The sequence below is a fragment of the Periplaneta americana genome, chromosome 12 (assembly GCF_040183065.1).
Source record: "Periplaneta americana isolate PAMFEO1 chromosome 12, P.americana_PAMFEO1_priV1, whole genome shotgun sequence".
Taxonomy (NCBI): Eukaryota; Metazoa; Arthropoda; class Insecta; order Blattodea; family Blattidae; genus Periplaneta; species Periplaneta americana.
The window spans coordinates 167,649,579-167,673,832 of NC_091128.1; positions in this window are offsets into that span (position 1 = coordinate 167,649,579).

Sequence of the window (24,254 nt, forward strand, 5' to 3'; positions counted from 1 at the left end):
TTTTATCATCCAGTCTGCTGTCGAAAAATCTGGAAGTTAGAATTTATAAAACAGTTATATTACCGGTTGTTCTGCATGCTTGTGAAACTTGGACTCTCACTTTGAGAGAGGAACAGAGACTACGGGTGTTTGAGAATAAGATTCTTAGGAAAATATTTGGGGCTAAGATAGATGAAGTTACAGGAGAATGGAGAAAGTTACACAACACGGAACTGCACGCATTGTATTCTTCACCTGACATAATTAGGAACATAAAATCCAGACATTTGAGATGGGCAGGGCATGTAGCACGTATGGGCGAATCCAGAAATGTATATAGAGTGTTAGTTGGGAGGCCGGAGGGAAAAAGACCTTTAGGGAGGCCGAGACGTAGATGGGAAGATAATATTAAAATGGATTTGAGGGAGGTGGGATATGATGATAGAGAATGGATTAATCTTGCTCAGGATAGGGACCGATGGCGGGCTTATGTGAGGGCGGCAATGAACCTCCGGGTTCCTTAAAAGCCAGTAAGTAAGTAAGTATTTAAAAATGTATTTTACAAGTTTTATGAGCATTAAATCTAAGTGGTCGTGGCTGGGTAATAGGTACTTTTTTATTTCCTAAAATTGCAGTAGCACTTACTCATAGAGGGATCAGCTGTTAATGTATTTCTTTCAAGGAGCTATTGTTGGAGAAATATTTTGAGAGTCTGCACTGCTAATTGCAGAGCTCCATGATCAAGGAAGTTTTTACTCTGTACTATATTATTTCTACTGCTTATTTTCAATAATTTAGGTTAATAACAATTAGCATCTTACAGTTCAAGTGAATATTTTGACTTAGGAATGTCACAGCTGTTTTGAAACTGGAAAAATGAAGGACATTAACTCATCTGTAACATCCGTGACAAAATGTATGTAACATTCTTGACATGGAAGAAACAGCTATAAAATATTTATCAATTATGTTTTTGTGAACTAATTGGATGCTATGAGATTTACATAGTTTTCACATGGACACAATGAAAATGAATCTCTTTTTGCTTGAGGCAGTGACCTGAGTTTTACACTTTTTATTAAGGTGTGAAGTGAGTTCATGAATCTTTCTGCTCTCTCATCGGAAAGTGACAATGTGTCTAAATATTGGAAGGTTCGACTGCTGAAGGCTTCATCGTCTCATATTACATATTACCACCACCATATTTCTATACAACGGTATTTCATTTATAATTTTCTGTCAAAAGAGACAATAACCTCAAACGATATGCTGTGAAACAAACGAAAGAAGGTAAATCTCAAATGAATATCCGCGAAACAAACAACAAACAGTTGACTGTCTTGTATTGAGTTAACGATTGTTATCGAGTTTATTTATTTTTAGTTTTTGGATAATTTAACATCCAAATTTAGACATAGTTATATTTTTCCCGCAATCACGGCGTAGCTTTCGATTAAATGTCATACAACTTCACAGGTTTTATAGTTTTCTCAAAATTTCCATGCCAATTTCAGATTAAATATATAGATATTTTAGATCCACATTCATTTCTTCATATTTAAATAAGGTGGGTGCTCCTGTTATGGCCATGTTCCTGATATGGCCACCCCCCTATTGTGAGTTAGTTAACCAAAAAATCCGTTAAATTACAGCAGCATCCAGTGAAAGGGCATCCTGGTATGTCACTTGATCGTTTTCCATCCAGTCAGTTGAGCAATATGGCGTCAGTTGCCTGTTTTGCGGTTTTCATGTGACCTCTTCTTATTTTTCTCTGGTAAGTCTCCTTTGTTTTATGCATGTTTTTCGAAGACTTGTTTCATGAAAACCATAGTACTCCATTCAGTTTTTAATGTTATGTTGATTTGTGTTGTCGTTGATGGCGTATCTTTTACGAGTTGTTCATAATCAAACGATTTTCGTGAAAGCTTACCTGCTCCTGATATGGCCATATCAAATGCATCATGGCCATATCAAATTAATTTCACTTTTATTTTTTCACCTGACAAATTTACATGCCTTATAGCTGGGATTACGCAACAATTTTGTATTTTAAGAAAACAACGTAATTTTTTATGCAAAAACCTGCTTTGACTACACTTTTGAATTATAAAAAAGATTATTGTCATGTTTAATCATTTTACACCAAAATTATTTAATTTTAGCACAACTGCGCTATCAAACTGAAAACAATCGCGATTTGTAGAATATGGAACAAGGGTGGCCATATCATGTGCACATGTTCCTGGTATGGCCACTAGGTAGACTTTTGGAATTTGGGACTTTTTGTATAATTGAAGCTATTTTTATGGGAAAAGGAAATTGTTTTAAGAAAGTCCATTAAACTGAGAACGAGTAAGAAAAAAGTGGCTTACATTTTTTTTTTAATGGCGGCTAGAAAAATTCTCAAACTTTAGCATGGCCTATCAGGGACACCTACCTTACTAGGGACAATCAGTAAGTTTCCGGACTGCCCTGAATGTAGGCAAACACACAAGACAAAAGATACGGAGAAGTTATCTAGAACCAGGAAACGCCTGGAATCTATACTACATGCATCACTTCAATGGCAGAGAGGAAGACTAGCCATAAGACTTATGTAGAGATTTTGCAGGAAAAATCGCAATAGATCCTTGACATGTCTGCACAAAATCACATGTAGAAGCTCAGTTCTTAAAGACAATCTGACGCTGTTTGATAGACTGACTCAACAGGCATGGAAGCAATGATCTTCAGTGACACACACATGTATGTTTAACTGTACAATAAATAAGTGCATTTCGGAAATATATTGCTTGCATCTTGTACTCTATAACAATGCAAACTTTGAACGGCCTTCCAAATTATACATATGCCCAGCGCAATAATGTCTGCACAAACAAATACTATGTATTCATTAGCAAAAAATGAAGTAGTTATCATGTTGGCACATTTTACAGCTTATAGAGTTTTCCTGTGAATTTCATTAGCAAAATTGCACTAATTATTCAATACTGAACATTCTGATACATAAATTACGTACAGGGAATTTTTTTAAGAATCAAGCGAATTACTATTATATGCGGCAATATTGGTATTTTTGTGAAAGAAATAAGTTATTGTGAAATGCATTAAACGTGTAATAAAAATGTTGTGTTCGTTATATATATTTTTTATTTATTTAATCTGACAGGATTAAGGCCATAAGGCCTGCTCTTCCATCCTACCAGATAGCACATATAAATACAAAAAAGAAATACAAACACTGATGAAATTCTAATTAAAATTTTAAATTTATTTTCACTTTATTATAAAAAACGGTACTATCTAACATGTGATGTATTCGTATTAACTAGCTTTTATTGCAATACGAGTCTAGTTTGCTTCATTGTAAGCAACGCAGGCTGAGGACATCGTGTGTGGACATTGGAACTGGCTAGGCTTCCACCTGCAATTTTCCCCTACTTTGCCGCCCTACTTTGTTCACTGTTAGATCATGGGCTTACGACAGGAACTTCAATATAGCCCATTTATATCGTACCTAGTGCCACCGTGTTTGTAAAGCATAAGAAAGGGCGGAGAAGGCTGATTTTCTTTCTCTTCCGTTACACCTGCAAATTGTTACCTCACACCATTAATCAATATTTCGCGGTGATTTTATTATTATTATTATTATTGTTATATCAACATTATATTTATATTTATATTATTACTTGTGGCTTGTGCAGCAAATGCTGCAAACTAAGTTTATTAGATGTTCAAATAAACATTTTTCAGATTTATTTCCAATGAAGAATACCAGACATTTTGAAAGTTATTTGCTTCTATAATGATGAAACATACTCCCTTTGAATGGCCTTCTTTATGCCAAACACTTTTTTTTTAACCTATCCACCTTCAGTTTTTTAGATTCAACGCAAGTAACATCGTCAGAACGATCAGTGAGATTTTCATGTGGGAGTAAAGCAATAGCTATTTCAGGTCGTTGTGGATTCTAGGTGAAAGTTAAAAAAAAGTCAGGTTTGCTGTGCTTTCGAACAATAGACATAGCATCTTGGTATAGCTGCTGCATGTAGAGCTTGAAATGTAGAGGGTAAAATCATTTTATTCTGCTAAGAGATCTTGCTGAAATGATCGGGAGACTACATAATTTTGTAGGCTTCTTATTTTATCAGTAAGTAATACTTTTGGTCTTTCCTTACGAACTGTAATCTTTGCGCTCTCTCGATCCAATACTGAAGAGAACCACGCATATAAATATCTACACCACACCGCCATTAAGTAAATGAAAAGACCCAACCCCACTTGACTAATAACTATGAAAATATTTGATTTTTAATAACAATACAAAACTTACGTAAGATAATATTGTTATTAAAAATCAAATATTTTCATAGTTATTAATCAAGTGGGGTTCGGTCTTTTTCATTTACTTAATGGCGGTGTAAATTATATAAATGATCTAATTTAAGATATTCTCTACATCTACTTACCTAACCTCTAAACGTTTCACTTTCATATCATCAATATAGCATTAATATGTATAATAAATGAAAAATACCTAGTCATATCATGGTATTAACTATAATAATATTTCATTTCTAATGGTAATAATGTAATCAAACCACCTCATGTTTTGTAGATTTTGATATCCAATACACAGTTGTATTAAGAAAATTACACACCGCAAAATCAGACCTGTAAATTATTTTTAGTAAGTAATTAGCAATTGAATTTGAGCTCTAAATCCTGCAGGTCATGGCCTTCGTGTAATAGCCTATTGTTTATTGTAGTGTGTGTTTTGTTTTATACTGAAATGCAATTAGTTCTCAAAACTGACGAAAGATGGATTTTGGAAAATAGGAAAATTATGTAGGAAAACTAACGCTTCACTGAAAGTTACTATTTTTCTGAAAATCCTTGGATGCCAAGCTTCAAAATGACTGGTCATTCATTAAAATCCGTTCAGCCGTTTTCCCTTAATTTCAATTACAAGTTCAAATTATATATATATATATATTACTATCATTATTATTATTATTATTATTATTATTATTATTATTATTATTATTATTATTATTATTATTATTAGACAATGCAAAAATCTTGAGTCAAGGTGTTTAAATTCTTTAACGATATATTTCTGAAATATTCGTAACACCTAATCTTAATCCACTAAATTTATCACAAAAGCGAACAATTAATTATAATATTTAGTTTAAAGAAGAATTTTCATTTTACAACTAAATTAATTTATTATGAATTTAATATATTTAAAGTGGAACAAATTTATAAATATACATTATTAAAATTTATTATGTAAATAGAAATAAGTTTACGGTAAATTACATGCAAATAATCATGGCAAAAGACGAAATAATAAATAATTTGACATGAGTATAATCTGAATTTTTCACATCTGCTGGTCTGAAGCTTTGCATGAATTCTGGTCCGCGGTTGCGTGATTGAATGTTTGGCCAAACAAGATCGTGAACAACAAATGTTTCTTTTTTTTTTTTTGGTAAATCAAAGTTAATGGTTTAGGAAGCACTTATTTTATTATCGTTACTTATTGGAAAGTACACATTAGGGTACAATAATTTAAAATTATATTTAGTATTCAGTGGGTTTCAAAAGCATTCTTCTTCCATGTTCAGCTCAACACACCAAAAACTGAGGGTTACAAATATCCAATGCTCTAACTAAATTACACCCAAAACTTTAAAAAATGCAACCCACAGAAATATAATAAGAAAATTAAAATATGGTAACACCTAAAATTTGATGAAGAAAAATTGTATTTGTGTATAAATTAATTATATTATACTTGCATTTTCTAAGTTCGGAATAATTAAAAGAAACACACGCACGCACACACAGAGTGTCTCAGGAGGAATGCAAAATACTTCAGGATAATGTAGTTTGGGTTAACCTACATCGATTTAACCTGATATACCTATGTCCGAAGTCTAACGGTTGGGGAGAAATTAAGAGGAAAAAAATATTCTACACTTGACGCGTTTCGCAAGTTCTTTTGCACACGGCAGCGCCTGAGCGCCGCATCCTACATGTCATTAAATGCACGGTTAATTAGAAAATTGCGTTAGAAGTTTCAGCAGCCTGGCAACATCGCTCTAATACACACCTCTTTCTTCTCGTAATACAGATGTAAAGGTCAATGAACTCAGGTCTGACTCGGTGAACTATCTCCCATCTCCCTTTTTGGCTACAATGTTGCTAAATTTACACGAGGACCGTTCACGCTTTTGAAATATTTCAGAGGGATGAACGATTCTTTATTAAATTTTCCATCGGGTCAATCTTCATTTTCCTATGGCCACTTCCAGAGGACTCCTAACGAATATACACACGTTTATCATTGGGATTGTGGCGCTGGAAATCAATTTTGAACACTTTTATCACAGCCACGACACATTTCAATTTTTATTGTACAATATGAATGCAATTATCACTACAATGACACAATAATTCTTGCAGATAACACAGAAACAACTTACGAAACGTAATTAACAGAGTCGCAGTTTCACTTTACTTCCACTAGATGACTCTGACTTCCAGCAGACGACAGGCTATAGGTGTAGCAGGGATGCCAATATGGGCAAACGAAATGAAACTAATGTGAGGAATGTTACAATAGGTGTGTAGCACGTTACGTTAGGTTAGGTTAGGTTAGGTTTGGTTTTTAAGATTATATGAATGGTTACCACAGTTGGCGACACTGCAATCATTCTCCCACTCCACCTCAAATTACATCACAACGACGAAATATGGCCGCCTTCTTCATTCAAGCAGGACGGTTTTCCTATATAAGTAAGGAACCTATTTAAGGCGGGTTGGGTGGGACCACAGCTCTCGCAGTGATCATGTCGAGTTTCTACTAATCCACAATACAAAACTAAGATATTTGTGCGAGATCGTGCGTATTTGCTTGGTTTCCGCACAAAACCAATCCGCGGAAAGTCTAAAATTCCACATTCAGTATTCCCAACCTAACACACATAACAATTTCCCTCTTCTTACCGCTTAAGTGACATATTGATTTTACTGCTTTAGGCTTTTAACATATCATTTTTAGATACGTTCAATATAGTAATAATTATAAATTGGAAACTTACCACTGCAATTTCACCTAAATTGCACTGTTAATTATTGTTTTTAAATATTTGCTAAAATTAAGTAAACTCTACAACTCCACAAAAGTTACTGAATTCGTGACAGTAACATTAAGGAAGCCGTGAAAAAATCAACAAGATTCCAGACTCATCATAGACTGGGGGAAAAAAAGACAGACGTAGGCCTATATCACGGCCTACTGGAGTATAGTAAACACAGAAAACATTTTAAAGCAACAATGTTGAAGATAGATATTTTTGTTTTGCAAATTTGCCGTCATTGAACAGAAACCAAGATGGAGATTTCATTGCAACTAATTAGAAATTCCTCTTTCAGGTATGTAATAAACTATCTTCGCACAAAATAATGTACGATACACGAGCGGTATGTTTTCTTTCAATTCTCGGAAATTAAAAAACTCTACTACGTTTCGCTTTTTCAAACTCTTTCTCGAACATGAAAACTTGTAACGCATATTACTATTTCAGTGTTTCTTTTTAATTCTCTATACTGGCCATACCTAAAGGAAGATTCACCTTCTATCGTAATGGGCAAACATCTCGATTCTACTCCAAGTAGTTACTGGAGAAAAGGGTATTAAACATTTGGGAGGGGATTGTTTTATGAGAAATCTATGGACTTTCCACGAATATGGTACAACTTTTTGCTACATACAACATGAGCTATTCGCTCTGATAATCTGCAGAGCTATTTAACGTCCTCCCTGCACATGAAACATGAAGATATTTAACTATTTGCTGTTTATCCCAATACAAATAGACATTTAGCCTAAAATTGAGGCTTGATCACAAGGCACTACTTAAAAGATTTGGCAAAGCGGACTTTCGTGAGGAATGCCTCTTGTTGGTTGGCGCTGTAGTCAACACAGATCTGTTCTTCGTCGTGTTTATCTTGAAATCCAACAAAAGCGCTTCATGCTTCGCCATGCGTTGCGGGCCTGCCTATATAGCCCTCGTGTCGATGGGCTCACAAAAACAACGGCGGCAGTGTTTTCCTGGGGAGCTGACGCTCTTAGCGAGATCTGTAGCATCCGATTAAAGCAAAATTAGTTACAAAAAGGTAGAACGGAATTAATTCTCGTGTTGTTTTGTAATCCATTTCTATATAAAATGTTTCATTAATATCTTTTCCCTCATAAAAATCCTCTCTCGCGCTCTCTCTTTTTTATCTAACTAATTTTTCTGAAAATCTCTTCACTACATCCAGAGTATTAACTCCGTAGTATTAGGGATGGAGAGTATTTCATATTTCGAATATTTTCCCGCATTGAGGACCAGGGGGAAAGACTGGAGCTGCAGATTCATGTCTGTACGTAACAAAACATGAATTTGTACAGTTTATTACTATATATGCCAGGCTCCGCCAAGTCGAGTCAAGATCGCGAGAGGGCGTACAGGCCTACTTACGGCTTCCACTGCGGGCAGTACACTTGTACACTGCAGTCTATCAGTGGTGGAACCTATCGAGGTCGCTTGGGGGCACCGGTGCACTGCATTTTGCACCAGGAATATTTATGTGCTAAAAACATGAACCTTAGCAATGTAATGGATGTTGTTATGCGAACAATTAATTTCATAAGGTCTAAAGGACTCAATCACAGGGACTTCAGGGCACTGCTTAATGGTATTAACAGTATGGGGATTTACTCTACCATACCGAGGTAAGGTGGTTAAGTCGAAAAATTCTGGAACGTTTTCTCGCACTTAGAAATGAAACTGCCTTATTTATGCATGCACATGGGAAACCTGTTAGAAGCCTTGGACATGAAAGAATATATAAGAATAATGCAACAATTGTGCGAAGTTTCGAACGTAGATTTGAGGATATTAGAGATCTTGAACAACAATTTAAGATATTTGCAATATCTTTTTCAGTGAGTGTTCTGGATATTCCTGCTGAACTACAATTAGAAATATTTGATTTACAAAGCGATATTGAGCTAAAGGATAAGTATCAAAACAGAAAAAGTATTAACCATTTCTATACTTGTTTTCCACGAGAAAGATTTCCTAAACAGTACAATCTTGCTGCAAGAACGTTGTAAATATTTGGGACAACCTACGTATGCGAAACACTGTTTTGTTTAATGAAGTTTACAAAGTCACGTCACAGAAACAACTAAGTGATGAACAATTGAAAGCATGTTTGTGATTGGCTGGTACTAAAACAATAGCTCCGAGAATTAAATAGCTGCTTACTAACAGAAAACTGCAAAAATCGCAGCGGATCTCTGATGTTTAAGAAAAAGTACTATTATTAGAGAATTGTATTTGAATGACAACGTTTGTACTGTTGTTTTATTTTGTTAATTGAATTGTATAGCAATGAGAAGAAGACAAACAGTATATTAATCTGTATAAAAGTGTATATTTTGTTTTGTTTCATTATTGTGCAAACATGCAAAAATTTGTTTCGTATATAGTTAACTGTACAAAATTGTATAGAGTACTGTTTTTCAGTATAGTGCAATTAACAGTGAAAGCGTGCTTCAATTAAAAGCTGAAATTAATTTACATTCTTATCACAAATTTGGTTCACATACAAGTTCTTAGCTCCGCCACTGTGGAAGCAGCTACCCTTGCCCGCAGCCGTACGTCAGGACTTGAGGGCTTGTACGTACGCACGAGAGTGTAGTCACTTGACGGTCCCTGGTATATGCAGTACTTGTGGAATATCATTGTGTCTTTCCTTTGCTTAAGTATTAGCCCTAGTACTACCAAGATTGGACAAAAATTGCTCACTCATCCTTTTCATAGGCTAATTTTTTTTTTTTTTTGCAATAAGTGAAATATGACAGTTTACACCTTCCCTCTATTTGTCTACAACGTCACAAACTACAGGCCTAAGTGTACACCAGTGATCGCCAAAAGCTGTGTCGCGACACAATGCCCCTGTCTCCACTCAAGCGTAACCATGGCATCATACCCCCACCCTCTGTTTACAGCCATCACTTCGATATAAGTAAAGACATTTATCAGCAGCGGACGTACGCATGTAATGTTACAAGTGTGTAGTATAATATGTTTCGATGTCTTTTCGAAAACAGATAGTAAGTAAAAACTTAATTTTAAGGAGCATGGAAGGAAAAGTATTTTTGTGCAGATGGCAAAAATATGAGATACTTAATTTGTTGTAAAATTTTAAATGAAGTATAAAAGAACAATGCACGTTTTCATTATTTTTTCTTGTTACGAAGACTACCACGCCCTTACCTGTAACTTGAGTATGTCATTAATATACGAACAATAGAAAGTATCGGCTTCTATGTCTTAATCGGTGTAAAATACTTCAACATTTTTTTCGAAGTATGTAGTGTAATTTGAATATTTCATTAATAAACAAACAATAAAACGTTTTGGCTTCTATGTCTTAATCGGTGTAAAATGCTTCCACGTTTTTTTCGACGTATGTAGTATAATTTGAATATTTCATTAATAAACAAACAATAAAAATTTTGGCTTTATGTCCCAATCGGGGTAAAATACTTCGACGTTTTTTTGACGTATGTAGTGTAATTTACAACTTCGTGACCAGCCTGGTATGTTTTTATAATTTCAAATATTTGCTGATGTAAAGTACACGCTCTTTTTACGGTAAATAAGAAAATAAATTTATTTTATTTTATTTTATTAATGATACAAAAATAATGAATAGGAGGATAAAAAATTAACATGGAAAAAAGTGTGTGTAGTTAATAAGTAGAAGAATATTATATTTCTTTTGTTTCTTGGTCACAGTCCGTCTCTGCACTGTTATTCACTGCATTACCTGAGGAGATACCCACTCCACTCCTCTCCCTGAGATAGTGGTGTGCGGGTTGCATTTATATTACGTCACAATTTCGTGGTGTTTGGCAACCACTGGTGTACACGTTTGTTTTGTTTTAAATTTGAAATAACACACACCAATAATTATAGTATTTGTTGCTGGGCAGATTTTACCCACCCTTGGTATTTAATTTCAACTAAATTTTTTAAACATTTTCAAGTTTGATTTCTGTGACCTCTCCCCACTGTTGTAACTGTTTTCAATTCCGTTAAAGTTGTTGATTGTTTCAATTCTTCACTTTACCAGTTTTATACATCTTGATTACACAACTTTGACACTGTATCACTTCGGAATATGTATGATAAGACTTTCTTGTGTTACATTTTAACGTACCTTGTTAACATGTTGCGACCTATATTGGGTCATCTTCTGAACTGGTCGTTGTTCGTCTTGGAGCCTCTTGTTTCCTGTGAGGGTGCGTTCTTAGTGTAGAGTCAAAGAGTGTATGTGTTTAGAAATAGGCATTCGTGGTTAAAGTGTAATACAAGTCATTTAATACACAAATATAGGTCGGAACGGATAAAAGCCAAAAAACATCACACCACATACACTTTAACCACGAATGCCTATTTCAAAAGACATACACTCTTTGGCTCTACACTAAGAACGCACCCTCACAAGAAACAAGAGGCGCCAAGACCAACAACGACCAGTTCTGAAGATGACCCAAAATAGGTCGAAACATGTTAACAAGGTACGTTAAAATTTAACACAAGAAAGTCTTATCATTCATATTCCGAAGTTTACCAGTTTCTTGAAATGTGGAAGCTTGAGTGAGTAAATTGGTACTTTCTTTATTGGTGCTTATTTAAATCTAGTTATAGGGTAAACATTGGTAATTTCGTGATAATCTCATGAAAACTAATTTAAAATGGAAATATGTAAATATATCCTTATTCCGATTTTTTCATCTAAAAGACGATAACTTGCTGTACAAATCTGGAGACATAAGAGATTGGATACGTTCTTAAATATGTGCCAAAAACCACTTTTACAACTTAAGCTGAAAGGTTGGTTATTCCGTGATAACCTTGGTAATTTCGTGATATTGCATTGATAATTTCGTGAGAGGTAGAAGAATTGTGTAAAAATTCATTAAAGTCAAATGAAATTCTCATTTATTGTTACAAGACTTCAAACATAGTAATTCCGTCTAATATTCATAGCAAGAAAACATAGAAATACATATCAACACATAATAAGAATGAAATCAAAGTAAAAATTGAAATTGAAAAGGGATCTTCTTTGCCCTGAAAGGGTGAACACTTTTATTACGGACTTTACTATAGCCTATATTACTAGGGTAACTCCTAAAGTAATGCATAACGTTTGTTTAAAAATTATATTTTTATCCTACAGGTTTGCTATTTTCACAGAATGTAGATGCATCCTTAAGGAACAAAATATCACTTTTCCACATAATCCCCGTCCATTTCAACTGCCTTACGTAACCTAGGAACGAGGGCCTATAGACCAGCACGGTAAAAGTCTGGACCAACACGTCTGAGCCACTCTTTAGCAGCGTGCACAAGGGAGTCATCTCCTAACCTCGTTCCGAGAAGGGATCCTTCAGTTTACCAAAGAGATGGTAATCGCACTGTGCCAGTTCAGGGCTGTAAGGCTAATGTTTCAGTGTTGTCTATCCGAATTTTCTGATCTGGTCTGTGGTCTTGTGACTGACATATGGCTGTGCGTTGTCGTGCAATAGCAGAACATCCTGCTTCTCCCGATGTCGTCGAACACGACTCAGTCACTCAGTCAAACTAGAAGTTTCTTGAGATTTGCAACATTTTCTGATCTGGTCTGTGGTCTTGTGACTGACATATGGCTGTGCGTTGTCGTGCAATAGCAGAACATCCTTCTTCTCTCGATGTCGTCGAACACGACTCAGTCGAACTAGAAGTTTCTTGAGATTTGCAACATACCCGTCAGAATTAATGGTGGTTCCGTGTGGCATGATGTCCACAAGCAAGAGTCTTTCTGAATCGAAAAACACAGTAGCCATAACGTTTCCTGCCGAAGGTGTACTTTTGAATTTCTATTTCTTTGGTGAATTTGCATGATGCCATTCCATTGTCTGCCTCTGTCTCCGGTCCAAAATTGTGGAGCCATGTTCCATCTTCTGTTACAATTCTTGCAAGTAAGTCATCTATCACTTATCATTGACACTTAGCATGATAACAATTCCAACAGAAGCTACACTGAACCCATTGCGTCTCCGTTTTCTTTTTTGTTATCACATCTTGTCTTCAGATTTCTAAAATTCCTATTGTAATACATTTTATACTATTTTAAAAATTGTAACACTTAATGCTCAACAAAATTTCGCCTCAATCAGCTAAGATTTCTATCAGTAAAGCTAAGCCTATATGGCGACTACAGATGTATCTAAAATTCCAAAAACATTTCCTAAAATTTCATGAAGATACAATAAATCTTTGTACCAAATATCATTTGCTTACCTTTAGTAATAAGCCTGTAATGTAATTACAAACATCCACAAAATTTGTACGCCTGAGAAGTCGACGCAAACTTGCTCTCTCCAAACATAAAAGCTCACTGAAGCAGCTACAATAGTCACACAAAGCGTAGCTGTATGTTTCTGGAAACTGGACAACATATGCAATCCCTTGGCGGAAATTTGGATCTCGTAACACCATTGGTTAGTTCACAAAAGAGCAAAGAAAAAGTATCACGAGAAAACCACTGCCACGAAATTACCAATGTTTACCCTATTCAGAGATACAGAACATAAATGTGAATTGTTTTGTCTATAACAGTAGGCCTAATTTTTTGGGGTTAAAGTCAGATTATAGTACTATTGGTAACTGATTTACCAGCGGAAAGCGATTGGTGAAGGTGAATCAAGATCTATTTCAAGTTCTAGTTGCCAATAAGAAAATTGTTCACAATATCGCTAAAACCAATGTCAAAATTATGGACTTAATTAATTGAAAAAAACATTCTGATATTAAAACTGTGTGTGCTGGAGCATTTTGCTAAAAAATGATGTAGGATCACTGGAATTAAAAATTGGTGTTCATTTTTTAAAGTAATGTAAATATCTTTGGTAACAAAATTTAATTAAACGTATTGTAATTTTTAAAAAAGAAGGTAACTGTTTAATGATAACACAGTAATACAATAATAAAATTTTTTGTTACACTGAAAGTTATTTCAATTTAAGTATCTTCATAATGCTAGGGTTAAGTATAGCATTGCGCACTCTACGCAAATCGGCTTTCACACCGGCAAGATGACTGTGTTCGTCAGTACCATCTTTTAAAATCCCCAAGTTCATGAGATCACTTCCAGTTGTGAATCTCGTTGTACAAGGTTCTCTGTCCTCACATCTCCAGTATCGACGGGTTCTCTGCTCGTTGTACTTGTGAAAATGGTAGGAAAATGCATTCAGAACCAGCACAGGCTTATTTTTACTGGAGTAAATTATTTCACTCGTTATAATATTATACTTCATTTCAGTTCTATCAGAAATTTTGTTGCAATTTGAAAATAGTTTTTTCCGTTGCTAGGAAATGATTTTACTTCTACGCAGAAATTTTATTACATTTTGCAAATTGTTTTTTTCCGTTGCTAAGAAATGATTTTACTTCTACTCAGAAATTTTATTGTATTTTGCAAATTGTTTTTTTCCGTTGCTAGGAAATGATTGTACTTCTACTCAGAAATTTTATTGTATTTTGCAAATTGTTTTTTTCCGTTACTAGGAAATGATTTTACTTCTACTCAGAAATTTTATTGTATTTTGTAAATTGTTTTTTTCCGTTGCTAGAAAATGATTTTACTTCTACTCAGAAATTTTATTGTATTTTGCAAATTGTTTTTTTCCGTTACTAGGAAATGATTTTACTTCTACTCAGAAATTTTATTGTATTTTGTAAATTGTTTTTTTCCGTTGCTAGGAAATGATTTTACTTCTACTCAGAAATTTTATTGTATTTTGTAAATTGTTTTTTTCCGTTGCTAGGAAATGATTTTACTTCTACTCAGAAATTTTATTGTATTTTGCAAATTGTTTTTTTCCGTTGCTAGGAAATGATTTTACTTCTACTCAGAAATTTTGTTGCAATTTGCAAATAGTTTTTTCCGTTGCTAGGAAATGATTTTACTTCTACTCAGAAATTTTATTGTATTTTGTAAATTGTTCTTTCCGTTGCTAGGAAATGATTTTACTTCTACTCAGAAATTTTATTGTATTTTGTAAATTGTTTTTCCGTTGCTAGGAAATGATTTTACTTCTACTCAGAAATTTTGTTGCAATTTGCAAATAGTTTTTTCCGTTGCTAGGAAATGATTTTACTTCTACTCAGAAGTTTTATTACATTTTGCAAATAGTTTTTTTCCGTTGCTAGGAAATGGTTTTACTTCTACTCAGAAATTTTGTTGCAATTTGCAAATAGTTTTTTTCCGTTGCTAGGAAATGATTTTACTTCTAATCAGAAATTTTACTGCATTTTGGAAATGATTTTTCCGTTGCTAGGAAATGTAATTTAAATTAAATGTATTTCATAAGCAATGACCAAGCAACATGACAAAAAACATAAAGTGACCCAAGTGACCGAAGTCCTGTACCAAAAAATTCGTGGTACGGAAATGGCCTATTACCGAAAATGCTGTACCAAAAATTTCGTGGGACCGAAATGTCTTATTTTCCTAAATGGCCTAGTACCAAAAATGAAAATGAACTCATATTTTTATGTGTTAAAACACTGTTTTAGGAATTTATGTTTTAAGTATTAGAAACATGCTGTGTTGGGAATTTGTGTGATTTATAGAAAACACATTGTGTTAGCAACTCATGTTTGACAATTTAGAAACACATTATGTGTGAAATTTATGTCTGATGTATTTTTTAAGAACTGCATTAGGAATTTGTATGATGTATTAGAACACGATGTGTTGTAAATATATAATATGTTTTATTTATGCCTGTTAAATTACACTGTATTAACAATATACATAATACTGTGATGGGAATTCATGTGGTGTATTACAAACGTCTTATGTAAAGAACTTTATATGAACTTATTCAAACGTGCTATATTTCGACTTTATGCCTGGTATACATACTAGGTTCAAAAAGTTCCCGGAATTTGCTAGTATCATAGAAACAACGTACCTTAATCACTATTCTACAGCATTCCCTTCAAAATAGTTGCCTTCCGCAACAACACACTTTTGCCAACGCGTGTAGAGTTCCTGGAAGCAGGCCTGGAAGCCATTTTGTGAAACCCGTCTTAGTGCTCTCGTCGCGTTTGCGATAACCTCTTCAGCATTGAATCTCCGTCCTTTCAGATGACTTTTCAGATGGGGAAACAGAAAGTAATCAGGTGGTGAGAGATCAGGAGAGTATGGTGGGTGATCCAAAGCAGTTATGTTGTGCCTGGCAAGAAAATTCTTTACGATAATTGTGCGATGAGCAGGTGCATTGTCATGCATAAGGAACCAGTTGTTTTCTACCACACTTTTCTGGACGTTTCCTTCTCACTGCGTCACGGAGGCGACGGAGGATTTCTACGTACAATTCTTTCGTTACAGTACGACCTTCTGGAATGAACTCATGGTGGATGAGACCATGAGAGTCGAAGAAAACTTCCAACATAACTTTGCCTTTGGAAGTGTCCCTAGGAAATTGTTGCTTCCGAGGAGATGTTATCGATTTCCACTCAGATGACTGTCGTTTAGGGACTGGGTCGTACAAGTAGCACCAAGTTTCATCACCAGCAATAATTTTGCTCAAGAAATCACCGTCTTCATCAGCCATACTGATCATGTCCCCAGCAAGAGTCATTCTTGTTTCTTTCTGTTCTGCCGACAACATTTTCGGAACTAACTTCTGAGACACGTAATGCATGTTGAGATGCTTGTGAATAACATTGTGTACACTTCCGACTGATATTCCGACCTCTGCTGCTATCTCTTTTATGGTCTTACGTCGGTCGTCCCTCACAACATTATGCACACGCTGAGCGATTGCTTCATTTGTTGCAGTTGTTGGTCGGCCGCTGCGTACGTCATCTTTGATGCTATCGCGGCCACCAGAAAAGCGTTTATGCCAGGCATACACTTGAGTTGTTTTCATTGCTGCTTCGCCATATGCTTCTTCCAACAATCTTAATGTCTCTGCAGGAGTTTTGTGTAACAAAACACAGAACTTGATGTTTGTACGTTGCTCTGTGGACATAATTACAAAATGCGACGAACAAACAAAACACTATGATAAACAATTGCCTACAACTCAAAACCAACAATCGCCATTATCAACAAACTTTAAGGAAATGACATCATGAACGTTACCAACAAAACAAATGTATAATATCCCTTGTTATATATTAATACGAAAAATGGTAGTAAAATTCTGGGAACTTTTTGAACCCAGCAGTATTAGGAACACAGTATAGACCAATTAGAAATTTATACATGGTGTTTCAGAAGCACAATGTTTCATGAGTTTGTATCTGGTATATTAGAAACTCATTGCTTTAACCTCCTGAGTCCTGAAAGTATAGTATACTATACATCATACATGATTATGGTGCAGAGTCCCGAAGTACAGTATAATATACCTGCATTTGTGCCCTAACTGTAACCTGTAGAATTTTTTCAGCATTTTTCCTCCTGTCAGTAACTTTTATTGAAGTGTAGAATTACATTGAAACTTAAAAATAAAAGAACAAATATCTCAGAACTCAGGAGGTCATAAATTTATGCTTGGCGTATTAGAAACATACTGTATTATGAATTTATGTTAGACTTATTTGAATGGAAACAAATTGGGATCAGACAGGTTGTATTGCATTCAGCTTTTCCGTTGGTATCGCTTCAAAGTGGTGCTTGAGTATAAAGAAATTGGTTGTTGCAAGTTTATAACTTTATTTGGAGATATCTATCGCATGTCTACCAACAACCGTGCACTGCCCTGTGAGCTGTTGCTAGGCTACAGCCGGTCTCCCTTGCATGAATATTTCACTCCGTCGAGACCTCATGAGAAAGTATACCATTCTGCGCTGCCACTACTCAAAGCTCGTCCCTGGGGACACGAGTACCGCAAGGGAGCTAAACCAGTCCCTAGAAAATACTTCACTTCCATATAAAAGAGAGGGAGAGATGACAATTGTTTTCACTTTATGACGTGGATAGGAAATCAACGAGAGTAAGAGAAAATAGAATATTCTACAGGGAAACAAGCACATAGGTTCAACATTTGTAGGTTGCTGCTTGTTTGTATAACTTCGTACATTGGAACGATAATTTTATTTCAGTGTGCGTGATCGCTATTGTTTGCACTAAAATATATCCTATCAAACACTCAGGAGATTTAAGGAGAACATTACATAAATTTCAGTATCTAAATAGTAAATTCAAATAACCATTTTCGATTCCCGACATTATACAAAGTAAAGGCGGAACTTATTCTTTTATACGGGACCAAGCATTGAACATTATCGACTTTTCATGTATGGGATTTTTGAGAGCAGTTGTGGTATACACAGCGAATAGGGATTATAAAGAATGGACACTGAGCGAACTTTCCTGTGTTTTGTTTCTCTGTGTGCCGGCGTTTAGTTCCACTTTCAAGCGCTAGAGGTTAGTGTAATCGAGCATACGCTAAGATAATAATTGAGTATAGAGTTGAGACACAGGATCCAAACATCGCCTACCTTATTGCATAATCCAGTAACGCTTTGCTTCAAATAAATTCAAGTTAACAGCTTTTCCTTATTTCTTAGTGGCAAACTAGTTGTAATAATATTTTTTTTTATATTTCAGATATAATAAATTATATTATAAAATTAAGTATCGAATTCGTTTAATATTTGTATATAATATAAAATAGATATATATGCTTTTACTTGTCATAACAGTTTTGTTTTTCCATTTTCAGCGCTATCAAATCATTACATATTTTAATTGTTGTTGGGGTCAACGTCTCAACTCTCATTATAAAGGAACTCTAGAGTCTAGACATTACAGTTAATGATGGATTTATTATTTTATGGATCCAATTTACTTTAGTTGACTACATAATGTACCTAGATGTATTAATTATATGTGTAATATTTCCGCTGTGTCGACTGCTAGCTGGTGTGATGTCAGCGCCAACTCTAGGGAGAAAGCAGAATCTCACGCTCTAGCTGGCTTGAAGGTCATTGAAATCAGTCCGGCTACATCAAAGATACCGACGAGAAGTGTCCACACATTAGTTACCTATACGCTGGTATACATGTCAAAAGAACATGTAATAATGTTAACATTTCTTGTCCTATAGCAGAGCTCTTAAAATAGAGAGATACAACTATGTATTGTACAATAACTTTCATTTGTAATTTCTAATGTATTGTATCATACTTTTGTGAAATGGGGCCTTGGAAGTTTTAAACAATTGAAAGAGAAGACAGCAATTTCACATTGCCGAGGGGAGAGAGAGAAGTATTAATATTGCATTCTTTTAAAAGCCAACATTTTCACACAGAAAGCAAGAAGGGCTAGGGCACGACCGGACCTTCACATAAGGCGCAAATCAGTGTCACAATGCGGCGGCGAAAAGCTGCACAATGATAAAAACTGGCGGACAATGAGCGCCCAACTCTAACGAGGGGAATAAAGGCGCATTCATTCCAGTGAAACTACTTTTTGAAATTAATCAATCCACAGCCTCTCCCAAATTATTAACAAAACAGACTCACTCTTAACTACAAAACGAATGAAATTCCTGTAAAATGCCGGGTTTTTATTAAAAGTTCCATATGTACCCCGCAGTGCGTACTCTCCACTGGAACGCGCGGAGAATTGTCTAACCAAGTAGGCGACGAGTTCAACCCCCATCCCCTCAATAAAATAGCATCATATTTTATTTGTCACTTTAGGGATTAAATTACTTTCTAGCTGTAACCCCACCCTTCCCAACAGCAGTTTTAGGCTCACTTTACTATGGGCCTAAAAGACCCTGCATGTTTAATTGTACGCAAGCACAGTGTGTATATATTTTTTTTTCTACTGGGGTGAAGGAATTTAATCTAAATGTCATTTGAACAACATTAGGAGGGCTGCGGGGTTCTGTATTGCTGCTCTCAAGCGGCCAGGTACTCAAACATGCTCCTGTTGACTCGGCATCCAACCCGGCATAAAGCCAGTAATCCATGTTGGAAGCATGTTTAAACAGGTAAACTACAGCAGAGAACAGAGAAAATTGCGCACCTAACATCTCCCTTCCCTGCGTCATAAGCAAGAGCATTACTTTATTATTCTCATGATTCTGTAACATAAATATAATTCTCTTTGGGCTTTATGAATTAGAAAGAAATTATCTATATATATAATTTGATTTGAACTGGTAATGGAAATTACGGGAAAACGGCTGAAAGGATTTTAATAAATGGCTCCTCATTTTGAAGCTTGGAACCCAAAGTTTTTCGGAAAAGTAGTAGTTTTCAGTGAAATGTCAATTTTCCTACATAATTTTCCCATTTTCCAAAATCCATCTGTTGTCAGTTTTGAGAACTAATTTTATCGAATCACGGCCGACTTGATTGAATTTCAGAACAAAACACACACTACAATAAACAATAGGCTATTACACGAAGGCCATGACCTGCAGGATTGCCGACATATTTAGAGCTCAATTTAATTTGTTATTAAAAACTGATTCTGCAGTGTATAATAATTTTCTGAGTACCGCTGTGTATTGGATATTCAAATCTACGAAACTTGAGGTGGTTTGATGACGTTATTATCATTAGAAATGAAATATTATTATATTTAATATCATGATGCATCTATTTTTCATTAATTGTACATAATACTGATGCTATATTGATGACATGAAAGTGAAACGTTTTGAGGTTATGTAAGTAAATGTAGAGAATATATCTTAATTTAGATCATCATTTTTATAATTTACTGAGTGGCTGCTATATAAACTACAAAACTTAAGTAAGATAATAATATTGTTATTAAAAATCAAATATTGTTATACTTATTAGCCCAGTGGGGTTGGGTCTTTTTCATATACTTAATGGCGGTGTAGTGTAGATATTGATATGTGTCATTGTCTTCAGTATTGGCTCGACAGAGCGCAAAAATTACAGTTACTAAGGAAAGATAAAAAGGTATTACTAACTGATAAAATAAGAGGCCTAGAAAATTTTGTAGTCTCCAGATCATTTCAACAAAATCTCTTAGTAGGAGAAAATGATTTTACGCTCTACATTTCAAGTTCTACATGCAGCAGCTATACGAAAATGCTATTGTTCGAAAGCTTAGCAAACCTGACATTTTTTAACTTTTGCCTACAATCCACAATGATCTGAAATAGCTACTGCTATCGTCCTGACATTGATACTTGCGTTTTCGCGTTTAAACTCAAAAACTGAAATTGGATAGGTTCAAGAAAATGTATTTGGCCCTAAAAAAATCCATTCAGAGGGAGTATGTTTCATTATTATGGAAGCGAATAACTATCAAAAATACAAGTATTCTTCATTGATAATAAATCTGAAAAATTTTTATTTGAACGTCTAACGAACTTAGTTCGCAGCAGCATTTGCTGCACAAGCCACTAGTATTATCTAATCAACTCAAACCTTATTTCTTAATAAATATAAAATTACATAGACTATGAGAAATTATTGTGAATACATTATTATCACTGCAAAAACGGCTATATAAATTAATTAATCGCATATGAACATTTTACATGCAGTCCGGTATCAACAACGGTCACATATTACATCCAAGATAGGCCTATAACATTTTTAAAACATACTTGTTGCCAGCTCATTACTCACAGGGAAAATATCAAACTCAGCTTTAATTTCATCTACCCATCTAACGAGCTATCCATGTATGCATTCAGCCTGTCGATAAACATCCATTAATTTAAATATTCATATATCCGTTCAGTAATTTTCATATCCATTTCATCTAGGTGTTAATTCATCAATCCAACTTGAAATTCCTTCACTTATCCCCTCATCTTGGTATTCAATAATACCACAGTTTAGTATATACAGTTGCGAAGCTCAATACTTACTAAATATGCAAACATAGACAGTTGACATATGCATCCATAAATAGTTGCTAGCCACCAGGATTGCTACTATCGCCTCATCACAGACTCTTTCCCTAGCAGACGATAAAATGTATTGTACTTTTGATATCGTGTTCTTTTGAAAAATTAACATCTTCCTTCCACTATTGAAATACGAAATACATAAGGTTTATATATTATTTTCATAAAGTATATATTATATTTTATAAACTCACCTTCCTGGATCTTTCGGAAGGATAACTCTGACCTCTTTTTCTTAGAATTTATAGTGCAACAAACGTCTCCTTGTCCCATATTATTATTCAAATTATTGTATTTTAGCCATTTACAGTTATTACAACCGATAACGAACATTTCACAGTTTACACAACTTTTCACAACAATGCGAAATACGGCACAGTCAATGCCTTTTCGATCTAGACCAGGCCGTAATTCGGGTTTTCTATTTCAGTGTATGGAGCTCAGTGAATTATTATATTATATCTTTATTGCGTATCATAGCTAAGTTTTATTTAATGTAATGTGTCCATAAGTTCCCTTTACTTCCTGTTGCATAATATGTTGCAGAAATAATTACAAAACTGTGTTATTTTAATGTGAAGAGAATTTTACCTGTTAACATAATCTTTTCGCATCAACATTTTAAGTTTAGAATGGAAGCTATTTTGAGGTTTAATAAAAAGGAATTTATATTGTGATTTTAATATAGTATATCTACCTTCCTTGATAAAGACAGAAAATTTATCATACCACTCTTGTGAAATTAGTGTACGTACGATTGTTACTTCGTCTCTTAGGTAGTAGATAAATACAATAATTCAGTACTCAATTGTAGTATTAAAATACAGACAAATTGAATGTGCGGAGTATCATACATGACATTATGCTTAATTATAATGTATAATTGCGAATTTAGGAATATAAGATATAGTAAACATAACCTATAATATTTCCATATGAATGGCAGGGCATTGGAGACAACTAAAATTAGACAGAAAGGGGCAACTGGGACAGTAAACATAACCTATAATTTCAACATATCTAAATATTCGTGCGGTGCAACTGAAAATTATTGAATCGTGCATAAATGAATGTACAATAATTTCGCAATATTTAATCGAAATAAAGGCAGGCAGGTAGGTCTATTACACATACGAAGAACGTAATTTTCAGACCAGAAATAATATTACAGCTTAACTCGCATGGAATTATGTCTGAAGTGTCTCCTAATCATTGTTTTAAATTTTATTAATGCAATTTCACTACATTTTAGAGAAATATATGTTAATTTTTATGCATTCCAATTAATTTATATGGTTGAAACTCCGCCCTTCGTGATCGGGTTAAGCGAGTCACATGGTCTGCCTTACGGCTTGTGTTAGATCACGATGCCTGTGACACAGTCTATTGTTCCTAGTACACACAGCGCTCCAAGCGGCTAGCAACTATCGCGAGAAATGCAAAAAATCACCCCAAGCTTCGCGACTGTATATACTAGACTGTGATAATACCAACCAAGTATTAATTATTTAATTCTCCCATTAAACCCGCCAGTGAACGGGTCCTGAAAAGTTATAATAATAATAATAATAATAATAATAATAATAATAATAATAATAATAATAATAATGTTTTATTTTCGCTGGCAGAGTTAAGGCCATAAGGCCTTCTCTTCCACTCAACCAGCCTTAATCAATACAATACATAAATTTAAATTACAAATATTTTCACTACACTTAAAAGGTTCTCCAGCAATAATCTTCACTACACATTTATTTAAATTTAGATAAATCTATAAGGTAAAGTAGTAACTTAATTTATGAGCTAATTTAATTCAATGAATTATAATTAATTTAATATTTGAGATAGCTAGTAAAAATGATGAAAATTAATTTAATATAAGCTTACTAGGACTATGTTACAGGGAGAATATATATATTTCTATTTCTATAATGAGAATATTAATGTAATTGTCATTAGAGGTTTTGTAAATCTATTTAGAGAAATTAAAGATAATAATAATAAGAATGGACAGATGTTAGTTTCATTATAAGTAACAAATATTAATCAGCAATTCATCTGTTAAGTAAGAATTTATGTAATTTTGACCTAAATGAAGCTATTGTCCAACAACCCCTTATATCACTCGGAAGCGAGTTCCAATTTCTAGCAACTGAAACTGTATAGGATGAAGAATATAAAGATGTCTTGTGGTAGGGTATAATGAGTAAATTGTTATAATGAG